This window comes from Schistocerca serialis, chromosome 4 (genome assembly GCF_023864345.2).
Source record: "Schistocerca serialis cubense isolate TAMUIC-IGC-003099 chromosome 4, iqSchSeri2.2, whole genome shotgun sequence".
Classification (NCBI taxonomy): Eukaryota; Metazoa; Arthropoda; class Insecta; order Orthoptera; family Acrididae; genus Schistocerca; species Schistocerca serialis.
In genome coordinates this window covers 468,047,928-468,063,877 of record NC_064641.1, presented here as the reverse complement: position 1 = coordinate 468,063,877, position 15,950 = coordinate 468,047,928, and the positions used below count along the sequence as shown (strand labels likewise).

The window sequence follows — 15,950 nt, the reverse complement described above, 5'->3', positions numbered from 1 at the left end:
TTATTTTATTATGATGATCATTTCTCCCTATGAAGGTCAGTATCAACAAAATATTTCCTCATTCAGAGGAGAAAATTTGTGATTGAAATTTCATGAGAAGATTCTGCTGCAGTGAAAAATGCCTTTGTTTTAATGATGCCCAACCCAAATCTGGTAGAATTTCGGTGAAACTCCCTCCCCTATTTTGCAATAATATGAAACATGCTGCCCTTCTTTAAACTTTCTTGATGTACTCAGTCAATCCTATCTGGTAAGGAGCCCACACTGCACAGCAATATTCTAAAAGAGAGCAGACAAGTGTGGTGTAGGCAGTCTCTTTAGTAGATCTGTTGCATTTTCTAAGTGTCCTGCCAATAAAACCAGTCATTGGTTAGCCTTCCCCACAACATTTTCTATGTGTTCCTTCCAATTTAAGTTGTTTGTAATTGTAATTCCTTGGTATTTAGTTGAATTCATGGCCTTTAGATTTGACTGACTTGTCATGTAACCAAAGTTTAAGAGATTCATTTTAGTGCTCATGTGGATGACCTCACACTTTTCACTACTTAGGGCCAATTGCCAATTTCTGCACCATACAGATATATTTTTTAAATTGTGTTGCAGTTGGTTTTGATCTTCTGATAATTTTATTAGATGATAAATGCAAACAACCTGATGACTGTTCAGAGTGTCTCCTAAATTGTTTATGTAGATAAGGAACAGCAAAGGGTGTATAACACTACCTCAGGGAATGCAGAAATCACATCTGTTTTACTCGATAACTTTCCATCAATTACTATGAACTGTGATCTCTCTGACAGGAAATCACGAATCCAGTCAAATAACTGAGATGATATTCCATAAGCACACAATTTCAATACAAGCCACTTGTGTAGTATAATGTCAAAAGCCTTCTGGAAATCTAGAAATGCAGAATCAATTTGAAATTCCTTTTCAATAGCACTCAACACTTCATGTGAATAAAGAGCTAGTTGTGTTTTACAAGAATGATGTTTTCTAAATCTGTGTTGACTATGTGTCAGTAAACCATTCTCTTTGTGGTAATTCATAATGTTCAGACACAATATATGTTCCAAAATCCTGCTGCATATCAAAGTTAATGATATGGGCCTGTAGTTAACAGGTTACTCCTACTTCCTTTCTTGAATATTGGTGTGACCCTTGCGACTTTCAGTCTTTGGGTACAGATATTTCCTTGAGCGAACAGTTGTATATGATTGTTAAGTATGGAGCTATTGTATCATCATACTCTGAAAGGAACCTAACTGGATCAGAAGACTTGCTTTTGTTAAGTGATTTAAGTTGCTTCACTATTCTGAGGATATCTACTTCTACATTACTCATGTTGGCAGCTGTTCTTGATTCAAATTCTAGAATATTTACTTTGTCTTCTTTGGGGAAGGAATTTTGGAAGGCTGTGTTTAGCAACTCTGCTTTGGCAGCACTGTCGTCTATAGTATTTCCGCTGCTATTGCACAGAGAAAGCATTGATTGCATCTTGCTGCTAGCACACTTCACGTACAGCCAGAATCTCTTTGGATTTTCTGCCAAGTTTCGAGACAAAGTTTCATTATGGAAACTATTATAAGCATCTTGCATCAATGTCTGCGCTAAATTTTGAGCTTGATTTTTGCATCCATTTAAATTTGGCATGGTTTTTTTTTCATTGTTTCTGCAACAGTGTTCTGACCCATATAGTGTACCAAGGAGGATGAGCTCTGTCATCTGTTAATTTACTTGGTATAAATCTCTCAATTGCTGCCATTACTATTTCATTGAATTCAAGCCACATTTGGACTACAACTACATTGTTAATTTGGATGGAGTGGAGATTGTCTCTAAGGATGGTGTCAAGTGAATGTTTATCTATTTTTTGAATAGGTATATATAGGTACATTTTTTATTTATTTGTGGAGGATTCAGAGGTTACAGTATTTAAGCTCACTAAAACAACTGTGTGTTCACTGATCCCTGAATACATTTTGATGCTTGTTATTAGCTTAGCATTATTCATTGCTAAGAGGTCAAGAGTGTTTTCACAACTGTTTACTGTTCCCATGGGCTCATGAACTAACTGTTCAGAGTAATTTTCAGAGAATGCTTTTAGCACAATTTCAGATGAAGTTTTATGCATACCCCTGGATTTAAACAGGTATTTTTGCCAACATATTTAGAGTAAATTAAAGTCATCGCCAACTATAATTGTATGAGTCGGGTACATTTTTGAAATTAAACTCAAGTTTTCTTTGAACCTTTCAGAAATTGTGTAGTCTGAGTTGTGAGGTTGGTAAAAGGATCCAGTTGGCAAGAATGACCTCTGCACACACTAACTCACGGGGATTACCTACTTCAAATTCACAACAAGATAACCTACTTCTAACATCAACAAACACGCCTCCACCAACTGTGTTTAGCCTGTCCTTTCAGAACAGTGTTAGATTTTTCAAAAAAATTTTTGGCTGGACTTATCTTCAGCTTTAACCAGCTCTCAGTGCCTATAACAATTTGAGCATCAGTGCTTTCTATTAGTGCATGGAGCTCTGGTACTTTTCCGATACAGCTACAACAATTTACAACCGTTACACCGATGGTTCCCGTATCTATGTTATTCCTTTGTTCAGCCTGTACCCTTTGAGAATTAAGCCCTTTTAGCATTTTCCCAAGAGCCTCTAACCTAAAAAACTGCTCAAGCCATGCCACACAGTCCTTGCTACCTGCATGTAATTGACTCCTGACCTGTTCAGCTGAACCCGAAATTCAACCATCCTATGGTTCAAGTTGAGGAATCTGCAGCCTACTGGTCACAGAACCAACTGAGCCTCTGATTCAGACCCTTCACTTGGCTGTGTACCAGAAGTCCGCAATCAGTCTTGTCAACTATGCTACAAATGGTGAGCTATGCCTTCATCTGCCAAAGTGTTACATCGAAACATTCAGTACCTAGTCAAAAAGTGCATACAATTACAGTTAACACTAAGTAAGGAAAATGCAGATGTAGTTATCTTACAGAACATGGATTGTCTAATACTTTAATTACAATGACTAAATTTGACAACTATACTCTGAGTAGTAATTTCTGTCAAACAGAAAGTGGGGGAGTTGCCATATATTGTAAAGACCATCTAAATGTCACAAAACTAGATTTTAGCATAGAACTTAGTGTGGAAATGGCATTTGAAATTTCAGCAATAAAACTGTTGGTGAACAAAGTGCCCCTGATTGTTATAGGTCTGTACATATCTCCTAGTAGTATTGTGGACAATTTCTTACAAAACATGGAAAAAATTATAGAAATTGTATGTAATAAATATAAGAACATATGTATTGTTATAGCTGGTGATTTTAATACAGATTCCTCAAAGTATACTAAAAATTATGAAAAAGTAAATGATATTCTGTGCAGCTATAATTTGTCAGACAGAGTTAATGGGCCAACCAGACTAACTAAAGACTCCTCTAGCTGTATAGATCACTTTTACACCAACTTAGATAACTGCAGAGTTGATATAATAAACCTTCACCTCTCTGATCATATTTGCCAGACAATGGAAATACTGAATATGTACGATTCACAAAGTACATATGAGCCGGTGGAAATAAGATGTACAAATGAAAAATGTTTAGAGAAGTTGGAGTCCACACTGAAGTCTGAGACATGGAATGATATATATTGTGCAGAAAATGTTGCAGACAAATGGAATAATGTTTATAACACTTGCTTTGCCCATTTCAATGTAACATGTCCAGTTACTTTCAAAAAGAAATATACTCAAAACTGTATAAGACTTCCTTCAGAAGTAAAACAGCTGAAGAAGAAAATGTTTATTACTTGAAAAATATATAAAGAGTTCCCGGACACATAAACTAGAGACAACTACCAAACATGTCGAAAAGCCTATAAACAAGCACTGAATGTATACACAAAGAAAATTATACAGAAAAAAATTTCTACCTCAAATAACTTAGGCAAATCAGTATGGAACTGTGTAAATGAGAAAATCAGCAGAAAACCAAAGCCTAGTGTCATCAATATCCAACTAATGACTGATAATGTACTGCAATTATTTCAGATCCATATATGATCAGCAATATTTTTAATACCCACTTTATAAATTCAGGTAACATGTGTGTGACCTCTGACACTGATGACTACAAAACTCCTTACCAGGTACAAAAATCAGTGTTTATGTATGAAACAGATACAACTGAAGTAGAGGAAATCATAAATAAAATGCAAAACAAATTCTATCCAGGATGCAGTTGGACAAGATTTTATAGCAGACATTCAGGAGGACAATTCCTCTGTAGTTGATGCATTCCATTTTGTCACCTTTCTTGTGTATGGGGCTGATAAACACTGTCTTCAGTCTTCTGGGATCTCCTCCAACATCCAAATCATCTGAATTAATTGGTGGATAATCTTGTGGAGTCTCTCCCCTACAGTTTGAATGATTTCTGACTATATTCCATCTTCTCCTGGACTTTTTTCCTTCTTCAGCTTCATTATCTGATTCTTTATTTCCTCCAGTGTAGGTTGTGGGTAATCTAAAGCTACAATCCAGAGTGAGATTTTCACTCTGCAGTGGAGTGTGCACTGATATGGAACTTCCTGGCAGATTAAAACTGTGTGCCGGACCAAGACTCAAACTCAGGACCTTTGCCTTTCACAGGCAAGTGCTCTACCATCTGAGCTACTCAAGCATGACTCATGGACGATCCTCACAGCTTTACTTCTGCCAGTACCTCATCTCCTACTTTCAAAACTTCACAGAAGCTCTAATGTGAACCTTGCAGAACTAGCACTCCTGGAAGAAAGGATATTGCAGAGACATGGCTTAGCCGCAGCCTGGAGGATGTTTCCAGAATGAGTAGGAGATGAGGTACTGGCAGAAGTAAAGCTGTGAGGATTGGGCGTGAGTATTGCTTGGGTAGCTCAGCTGGTAGAGCAATTGTCCGCGAAAGGCAAAGGTCCTGAGTTTGACTCTTGGTCCAGCACACAGTTTTAATCTGCCATGAAGTTTTAAATCTACAATGTCAGGAGACTGAAATTCGAAAACATCTTTAGATGCATCACTATTGAGGAGCCCTGTGAAGTATTGTTTCCATCTCTCAGAAATGTGGAGCTCATTGATGAGTATATTCCCATTAATGTCCTGGACAAATTTTTGGTGGCTTTGGTATCCCTTGTTAAGAAGTTAACTTTATGGTACATCTTTTGTGCCTCTTTCCTCAAGAAATCTTATTGAGCCTCTCCTGCCATTTCTCTGACATACATTCTCTTTTCTCTCCTCAGGGTTGCTCAGGTAGTCCTCTGTACTTCTTCAGACTATCCTTTGGCTTGTGCAAAATCTGCACCTTGTAGCCATGTCTCCTTGGCGAATGCCTCAATGGATTTATTCCTAAACCAAATCTTCTTACCTCTGACCTGCTTCTCAATGACTGCATTTCCAACCTTATTTACTGCATGCTTGACTTTTTCGTAACTTCTTCTGGGTTCATGCATAAAAAGTTCTTGGTTTACTTGCTGCGTCAAATTTGGATAAAATCCCAAGCTTTCGATGACTACCTCTGTCATCTTTGTCAGGGGTAAAACTGACTGTTGTGTACCAGTGAGTCTTCCACTTTTATAAGCAATGGATGGCTTCTCATTGGCTGGATAATGTCATGGTGAAAACAGCGCATACAGAGATGACGGCCTCTATGTCCATAGATTTTGTTTGCGCACTTTATCCAGCGTTGCTTGCAGTGCCATCCATCTCAATAGGTGTAGAACTGTGAGGAATGTAGGAAGTCTCCCTCTGCGCTCTTTCTTTATCAACTGCACGCTTCCATGAATTGCTGGGTGCATATCCGGAGTCTCTGTTGAAATTATTTTCACATAGTCTAATTTAAACTGCTTCCCTGATGACAGAGTCCCAGTAGTTTGAAGCATGAGCAAGTATTCCTGTTTCATTGAATAGAATCTTATGTTTATTTAACAAACTGTGCTTAGCCACCACTGATTTTTCTAGATACCTGTATTTCAGGTGATGCTGATGTTCCACATTCCACACAGCGATCGGCAACAGTTCTTATAGACTGGTCCACATAATCTTTGCTCACTCGCAAAGAATGCTGTAAATTCCTAGTACTTTCAGGCTGAGATTATCTTTCACAGGTCGCAACATTTCCTTAATATTCCTGGGTGGCCGGAAGACTGGTCTGATTCCCTGCCGGCTCAGGACTCTACTGATCTTGCTCAGCATTGCACCGCAGAATGGTAACCACACAATGTGTTGGTCCTCTTGATCTGTTCGAACAGCGTCCTTCCTAGGTTTCTTCACCAGAGTAGATCTGATATCATGATCAGAATATCCATTTTTTTTCTGAATACTGTCATCAGATGGTTAATCTCGGAGCTGAGATGATCCTTGTCCAAAATAGTCCTTGCTCTGTGTACCAAGGTGTTCAGCATAGCTCTCTTCTGAGTTGGGTTGTGACAACTTTGTGCATTTAGATATAAATCTGTATAAGTCAGTTTTCTGTACACAGAATGTCCAAGACATCCATCTGATTTTCGCTCCACCAGTATGTCTAAGAAGGGTAACTTCCCATCCTTCTCCACCTCCACTGTGAATCTTATGTTCTGGTGTATACCATTCAAATGATCAACAAACTGCTGCAGTGCCTCGTTGTCATGTGCCCAGATTAAAAATGTATCGTCAACACACTTGAAGAAGCAGGATGGACGTAAGGGAGCACTGTTCAATGCTCATTCTTCGAAATCCTCCATGAAAAAGTTATCTATGGCGGGTGACAGTGGCGAACCCATGGCTCTTCCATCAGTCATTTCATAATATTTTCCACCATACAAAAAATAGGTGGTCATCAAAGTGTGTCAAAATAACTTCAGTAGTTCAGGAGAGAAATGAGCAGCCAACAATTTTAATTTATCTTCCACCGGTACCTTTGTAAACAAAGAGACCACATCTAGGCTGATCATGATGTCATTCAGACCTATCCTCATCTGCTTTATAATGTCAACAAAATTTTTGAGTTGTTAATATGATGGCTACAGTGGCTGACTATAGGTGCTAATAATTTGGGTAAGTATTTTGCCAACCGATATGTAGGAGACCCAATAGCACTAACAACAGGTCTCAATGGGAACCCATCCTTATGGATCTTCAGTAGACCGTATAACCTGGGTGGCCTTGGTGCTCCTGGTCATAGATTCTTGACTAGTTCTTCTGGGAGGCCAGAGTTCTTCAATAGCTCCCCTGTCTTACTGCTAAGTGCTGCTGTGGTATCCCGTTTAAGAATCTGGAACGTGGTATCTTCCAATAATAGGGCCACTTTCTTATTATAATCAGTAGCATTGAGGATAACTGTGGCATTCCCTTTGTCTGCTGGTAGCACAACTAACTTTTGATCCTTCCCCAATGATTTCAATGCCAGTTTCTCCGCTCTGCTTACGTTGGACTTAGGAGAATTGGCTGTTAGTAAAATCTGACTGGTGGCAAGCCTTACCTCATTTACTACCTCTTCGGGAAGGTGCCAAACCACTTGTTCTACTCCACTGATAATCTCAGCCATTGGTAGCTTTTGTGGAGCTGGAGAAAAGTTCAGTCCCTTACTGAACTGAGATGGTGGTGTCATCAATTTCCTTGTCGGAGAAGTTGATAACAGTGCGATGTGTGTCACTGGACCCAGAAATTCCTTTTCCAGGGTTAAGGTGCACAAATTTATCAGCCTGTTTTGCTGTAGTCTTGCTTAAATTAGCTCACTGATGTGCAGCCAAGGTCATATCTACTGACTCCCAGTCTCAAGGTGACAAAATGGCAGACAAAAACAAATGGCAACTATATAAGGAACGAGTGTTGGCATCCAGTTCATACCTCATATGATGTATACTCTCCCTGATGATCGCATGACTTGCCTTCCACAAAATTCTATTCACTGCAGCAGTTTGGATGTGATGTTCGACAACTGCAAAATTTGGTACAACCTCCTTGTCACAACAACATTGTAGAAAAGCCAGATTACTCAGCAGCTGTGACTGTTTCAGTCACAGCTTCTTCAGCTGATGAACACTGCACACTACATCCTCTCCATAGAGGAAACTGATATGACTATGAAGTCATTTGATGTGGCAAGTAAACCGAGAACTTTTTATGCAAGGACTCCGTCATGAAAGACTTCATAGTCATATCCTTCTGGGTTCTTTTGTGATACCTCTTCCTGCAGAATTTCATAGTAGTTGCTGGAACTGAAATTCTTTGTAGTACCTTTGAGCAAATTGTGAACTACTTTCTTAACATTGTTTCTAACTCTGACTGTGAGTTCATTGCTCCTGCACTCTGCACCCCATGCTGTCTTTACATCTATCAACCAGTTCTTTGCTTTGATGTCAATTTCAATGTGATCTTTCTGATTAACTGTCATTCCATCCAGTGACAGCCAGCTTCCTTTATGTATATCATTTGATTGGAAACTTGTGCTGGGCATGATTAATTAAGAACACTTCATTTGCTGCATTTAGAATTACTTTTGTTACCCAATTACTGTCAATAATTTACCAGCTATTTGGGCATCTAATCTCTTTTACAAGCGAAACCCTCTCAACTTCTGTATTTATTTATTTCAATTTCCCTATGCGAACAAATCACTGAAAACAGAATGAGTCAATTTTTAATTTTATATTTAATATGTAAGTACATTTATCTTATGGAAGTTTATCATATAATCTACCGTACATTGCCTCACTTAGGAATATACAGAAGTATATAAACCTGAGTTACACTGTACTTAAACAAAGAATGATGAATCCACCATATTGACCACAAAAATAGGTTTAAGCTTACTAAAAAGAAATTATTCATCACATTCAGTGATCATAATTTTTGTTAAATCACCTGTTTAAATTACAGGTGTATTACAATACAAGTATTATGCATTGTTGCTTAGAAATTCATCTACACTGTAACACATACCTAAAGGCAATAATCTCAGTTTTTCTTTAAACTTGGGCATGTTCCCAACTAAATGTTTAATTTGTGATGGGAGGGAATTGAAAATCTTGGCCATACTGTACAGAACCCCCTTCTGCACCATACTTTTTTCTTAGATCATAAGGAATATCAAGTTCCCTCTGGGTGTCACAAGGGCATGCTGAACAGTAATACTTTCAAATTTTTATGTGAGAACTCTTAAAGCTTTTTAAATGAAACAAACACTACTAACATTCTGCATCTTTATTCTTCATATCTAGATATTTGCAGCTCTATGCCACTAGAAGGTTCTGAAGTGTAGCATGTAACATGGTGGTGTATAATGTAACTATTTCAGTACATGAAAAACAGTGTGTGGTAATTTTAAAAGATCTCATCCACAGATGGAGCATCCTCTCCTTTAGCTTGACAATGCCAGTCCACACACAAGTCCTGTGACATCTGCAACAATCTGGTGCCTTGGGTTCAGTGTCACCAATCACCCTCCATAGAGTCCCAACTTGGCCTTATCTGATTTTCATCTGTTTCCCAAATGTAAAGAACACCTTTGAGGACTTCACCTTGATAGTGGTGAAGTCATGCAAACAGAGGAGAGGCTGTAGCTCCATCAACAAAGTCAATCATTGTACAGTGATGGTATCAACAAACTGATGTCTCCTTAGGAGAAACGTCTTTGTAAGCAGGGTGACTATGTTGAGAAATAAATATGTAGATGTGAAGAATAAACATGTAGAATGTTAATCTACAGTAATAATGTTTGTTTTATTTAAAAAGCTTTAAGAGTTGTCACATAAAAAATTTGGACACATTAATTTTCTGCGTGCTCTCGTATAGTTATGATACCAAGCACTGGTTTTGAGTAACTTGTTATGTTTAATAACAAAGGACATCAGGGAAAAAGTATATTGATCAATGGTTGTAAGGATCTTTTTCTACATGAGTGTCTAGGATGGACTTCACACTAAATTTTTACAAACTACTTCTGTGCATAGATCACTTTTTTTGCTAGTTGCTGAGTTCCCCAAAATATTATACCATAAGCCATAAATGGATGAAAATAGCCAAAGTATGCTGTTTTTATTGTGTTCATCTCCCTGCTGTTAGATATGTTTCTTAGGAAAACATTGTCATGATTGATATTTTGCACAGATCTTGAATATGGTAGTGCCACTTCAGTTTGCTATCTACACTCCTGGAAATTGAAATAAGAACACCGTGAATTCATTGTCCCAGGAAGGGGAAACTTTATTGACACATTCCTGGGGTCAGATACATCACATGATCACACTGACAGAACCACAGGCACATAGACACAGGCAACAGAGCATGCACAATGTCGGCACTAGTACAGTGTATATCCACCTTTCGCAGCAATGCAGGCTGCTATTCTCCCATGGAGACGATCGTAGAGATGCTGGATGTAGTCCTGTGGAATGGCTTGCCATGCCATTTCCACCTGGCGCCTCAGTTGGACCAGCGTTCGTGCTGGACGTGCAGACCGCGTGAGACGACGCTTCATCCAGTCCCAAACATGCTCAATGGGGGACAGATCCGGAGATCTTGCTGGCCAGGGTAGTTGACTTACACCTTCTAGAGCACGTTGGGTGACACGGGATACATGCGGACGTGCATTGTCCTGTTGGAACAGCAAGTTCCCTTGCCGGTCTAGGAATGGTAGAACGATGGGTTCGATGACGGTTTGGATGTACCGTGCACTATTCAGTGTCCCCTCGATGATCACCAGTGGTGTACGGCCAGTGTAGGAGATCGCTCCCCACACCATGATGCCGGGTGTTGGCCCTGTGTGCCTCGGTCATATGCAGTCCTGATTGTGGCGCTCACCTGCACGGCACCAAACACGCATACGACCATCATTGGCACCAAGGCAGAAGCGACTCTCATCGCTGAAGACGACACGTCTCCATTCGTCCCTCCATTCACGCCTGTCGCGACACCACTGGAGGCGGGCTGCACGATGTTGGGGTGTGAGCGGAAGATGGCCTAACGGTGTGCGGGACCGTAGCCCAGCTTCATGGAGACGGTTGCGAATGGTCCTCGCCGATACCCCAGGAGCAACAGTGTCCCTAATTTGCTGGGAAGTGGCGGTGCGGTCCCCTACGGCACTGCGTAGGATCCTACGGTCTTGGCGTGCATCCGTGCGTCGCTGCGGTCCGGTCCCAGGTCGACGGGCACGTGCACCTTCCGCCGACCACTGGCGACAACATCGATGTACTCTGGAGACCTCACGCCCCACGTGTTGAGCAATTCGGCGGTACGTCCACCCGGCCTCCCGCATGCCCACTATACGCCCTCGCTCAAAGTCCGTCAACTGCACATACGGTTCACGTCCACGCTGTCGCAGCATGCTACCAGTGTTAAAGATTGCGATGGAGCTCCGTATGCCACGGCAAACTGGCTGATACTGACGGCGGCGGTGCACAAACGCTGCGCAGCTAGCGCCATTCGACGGCCAACACCGCGGTTCCTGGTGTGTCCGCTGTGCCGTGCGTGTGATCATTGCTTGTACAGCCCTCTCGCAGTGTCCGGAGCAAGTATGGTGGGTCTGACACACCGGTGTCAATGTGTTCTTTTTTCCATTTCCAGGAGTGTATATGCAGACACACAAACTTGGAGGACACAACCTTTAAAATCTCTTGCTCACTCGTTTTTAGATTTATTTCATGTGGTACATCTACATCTATATTTTGTAAACCACTTTGATGACTGTGGCATGGAGTACTCCCTTTTTTGTAATTCAGTAGGGATTCTTGCTGTTTCGTTGATGTGCAGAGAACAGCTTGCATGGGATAGTTGTCATCTATTCTCAGGTGTGTGCAGATCAAGATTTCTGTGTTACTCTCTCATGGATCAAACAAATGTGTGACAATTCATGCTGGCTTTCTTTGTAATCATTCAGGATCTCTTTTTAGTGCTATTTGATATGGAACCCACATGCTTCAGGAACATTCAGGGATAGTTTTCATGAGTGAGTGTTTTGTAAGCAATCTCCTTTGTTTAATACTTGCATTTTACCAGTGTCCACCAGTACGACATCATCTCCACTTGCTTTACCTGTAACTTAGTCTATGTGACCATTCCATTTTGTACTTGCAGAAATTGTTACACCAAGATATTTGTGTGAGTTGATTGATTCCATTTGTGACTCAGTTATTTTGTAGTCATAGGGCACTACATTTTAGTTTTTGTGAAAAGCACAATTTTAGATTTCTGAAGATTTAAAAGTAGTTGCCACCACTGAAATCTTAGTGCAGCTTTTCTCACATGCTGTCACTGTTGTGGTCTTCAGTCCAGAGACCGGTTTGATGCCACTCTCCATGCTACTATAGCCTGTGCAAACCTCTTCATCTCTGAATAACTAGTGAAACTTACATTCTTTTGAATCTGCTTACTGTATTCATCTCCTTGTCTCCCTCTATGATTTTTACCCTATGATTTTTTTACCATAATACCTCCGATCTCATGTTCATCTATGTCCTCTTCCAGTTCTATAATATTGCCTTCAATTCATCTCCCTTGTAAAGGCACTCTAAATAATCCTTCAACTTTCATCTTTCCCTTCTTTGCTGAGGACTGGCTTTCCAGCCTAACTCTTGATATTCATGCAGCTGCTTTTCTTTTCACCAAAGGCATCTTTAATTGTCCTGGAGGTGGTATCTATCTTTTGCCTTATGAAGTATGCTTCTGACTCCTTACATTATTCCTCCATCCATTCCTGCTTAGCCATTACGCACTTACTGTCAATCTCTTTTTTTAGACATTTGTATTCCCTTTCACCTGTTTCATTTGCTGAATTTTTATATTTTAACCCTTCATCAGTTAAATTCAAAGATTTCTACAGGACCTTGTATTTTTACATATTTGACTGCTGTTGTCTACACTATCTCATTTCTCAAAGCTACCCATTCATCTTCTTCTTTATTCAGTTCCCCTGTTCTAGTAAATTGTTGCCTGATGCTCCCTCTGAAACTCTCAACAACTTCTTGCTCCTTCATCTTAACCTTCCTACCTTTTTCAATTCCTTCAGTTTTAATCTACAGTTCATAACCAATAAATTGTGGCCAGAGTCCACATCTGCCCCTGGACTTGTCTTACAATTTAATATCTGGTTCCAAAATCTCTGTCTTACTATTACACAATCAATCTGAACCCTTCTGGTGTCTCTGGGTATCTTCCATGTATACAACCCTCGTTCACATTTCTTAAACCAAGTGTTAAAAATGAATAAATTATGCTCTGTGCAAAATTCTGCCAGGTGGCTCCTCCTTCCATTCCTTTCCCAAAGTCTATATTCACCTATTACTTTTCCTTCTCTTCCTTTTCCTACTATCAAATTACAATCCCCCATCACAATACTATTAAGTACTTCACAAGGTTTGACTACACCATGAGAAATAAAGCTTGAGGGTGGATTAAAAAATGAAGGAGAATATTCAAAATTCTTAGATATTTATATTGATAAGAATCTGAACTAGAAGCCATATGTTATAGATCTTTTTAAACATCTTCAACAACTTTTGCGTAATGAATAATATCATATTTTGGAGATGACAGTGTTAAAAAGTCAACTTACTTTCCCTATTTACTAATGACTTAATGTCATCATATTCTTTGATAACTCATCACTGAAGAGAAAGGTATCTGTTGCATAGAAGTGTGTAATGAGGAAAATATGAAGTGTCCCACTGTAGAACCTCTTTCAGACAACTCTTTAAACAGTTTATGATGTTTTTCCCATCCCCCAGAACATGGGCAGTGAGCATGCTTGCTAACATCAATAAGGAATGGCTGTATATTGTCACTCTTTAACACAAAACACAGCATAATAATTATCATACCAAAGCTTTATATTAACAGTGAGACAATAGTGAATAATTTAATAAAAAATTTACTGAGGTTGGATCTGTTGGTTGAAATCCTGAAGGATGATAACATTGCTATAAATATATTGATTTTAACTTTGATATAAATACCTTTAGTAATATTAATCCATTTGATATAAATCCCATTTTAGAGAAATAAAATGTATGTGATGGGTGGACACATACAAATAATGCACTGAATTAGTGTTCAGTGTCTGTCACCAGTGCAAATTTTGGTATTACTTTGTGCAGACATAGCATTCACACCTAGCAGCATGCTCTAAATAATACTTTACAAGACCCAGTACACAAAAATAGCATTTGTGGCATACACACCACCCATAACTTTCCATCTCCAGACAAAAGCAAAATCAAATATCTCACCAAAACTGCAAATGCAAAGAAGATGGGTGAAAGACTGTGGGCTCTGCCCTGCATACTTATTCAAATGTTTGATCATATGACCACCCCTTGATGCAGTGAAGATACTTTCATCCTGACCGCCATTCATAATTTTCATAATAATCATATAAATACTTATGATAAAACAATAAAAACCTTTTCAGTCATTATGTGATCTCTTAATAAACCCACTCACACATTATTTCAACAATTTTAAACAAATGTCAAACACATAGATCAGCACATCCAGTATTCGAGTCAAAACACTAACTGACCTACTTTATAAATCACATCTACAATTAACCATTGAGTGAGTGCACTTATGTATGAAATGTGCCAGACATAAATAACATTGTCTCCTATTGTTCCATTGTTGTTTTACAATTGCAAGTCTGTACCTATTCCTTCATTATTGCTTCAGCTAACATAGTGATAAGTTGTGTTGTCACATGTCCAAATGAACAGCAGTAATATAAAATAAACGTTGAGGTAGGTGAAAAAAATTTTATGATCCATGCAAGAAAATAACCCAGATCCCAAGCTAGCACCACAATTCTGCAAGGAGACAGTCTTCTTTGAGATAATCAGTAATTCATTGAGCAGTTGGCTGGTAGCTGATGTAACTGTGCTGTTCAATGTTTAGAGTCAGGTATTACTGAGGAGTAACACTTGTATGCAGTGAGTGATATAACGAAAGCTCATTTTATTATTTAATTAATTTAATATTAAATTGTGACTTTGCTCATAGATGTTTACCTTACCAACATAAAGACAGTTATTCTTTACAAGTGTACAAAGTAAGTGATACACATGCTCATGTTATAAGACACAGCTTGCCTGCTTGAGGATTAAATACACATTGAAAGTTATTGGAATACTAAAGATGGAAATTCATGCTGGTAAGATCATTTGTGTCCCTGTGGAGGATTTCATAGTAATGGCACTATATACATTAATAAACTAAATTGTTTATAACATCTTTCAATTTGTTTAGTAAGATAAATAATCTATTCATTATATTGCAGGCATTATCCTCTTACATCTGGTGATCACAAGTGTGACATTCATTATGGATTCAATTGTTACAATTTATTATAAACAATAATGGAATAATGTTAACAATTTTTTAACTATTAAAGCTACAGACATGGATTTATATTCAATGATCTTGTCCCACTGCCATGGCTCCAAAACTGCTGTCACTTTTTCTGTAGCTTACTTGCAATGAATTTAATGCATTTTCATTAAAATTATATTAGTGACAACATTTCAAGTGGCACGTCCCTCCATCTTAGCTTGTCCCTAGACCATGTTGCTACAACACACCCCTTTTTCTGCCTGGGATAACCCCAATGACCATTGGGCCTTGTGGCTTGCTAGACACCTTTACTTCCACTCAGCTCGCCTGTCACAGTCCATCTGGCAGCTGGCTGCCCCAACAAACACTCACACTAGCCCACAACCAATCTGTCAGATTCAGACCAATCTGTGACAGTCAAACCAGTTGCTTGTAACGTTATGAGTTGGGCATGTGGACAATAGCCCCCGGGTATATCTACTGCCTTATGAACCCTGTTGTCAGTGATCAATCACAACAGTAGCATTGATAATTACAATACTAGAAGGAGATATGATTTATAATATCCATCACTCTGCCTTAGATAAATCTTAAGAAATA

General features: G+C 39.1%; 1 protein-coding gene across 2 annotated transcripts in view; it reads left to right on the top strand.

The window, feature by feature from the left end:
- The window catches only part of LOC126475114 (cytochrome P450 4g15-like), a 145,376-nt gene that overhangs the window by 75,004 nt on the left and 54,422 nt on the right, over window positions 1-15,950 (top strand). The window lies entirely within an intron of this gene.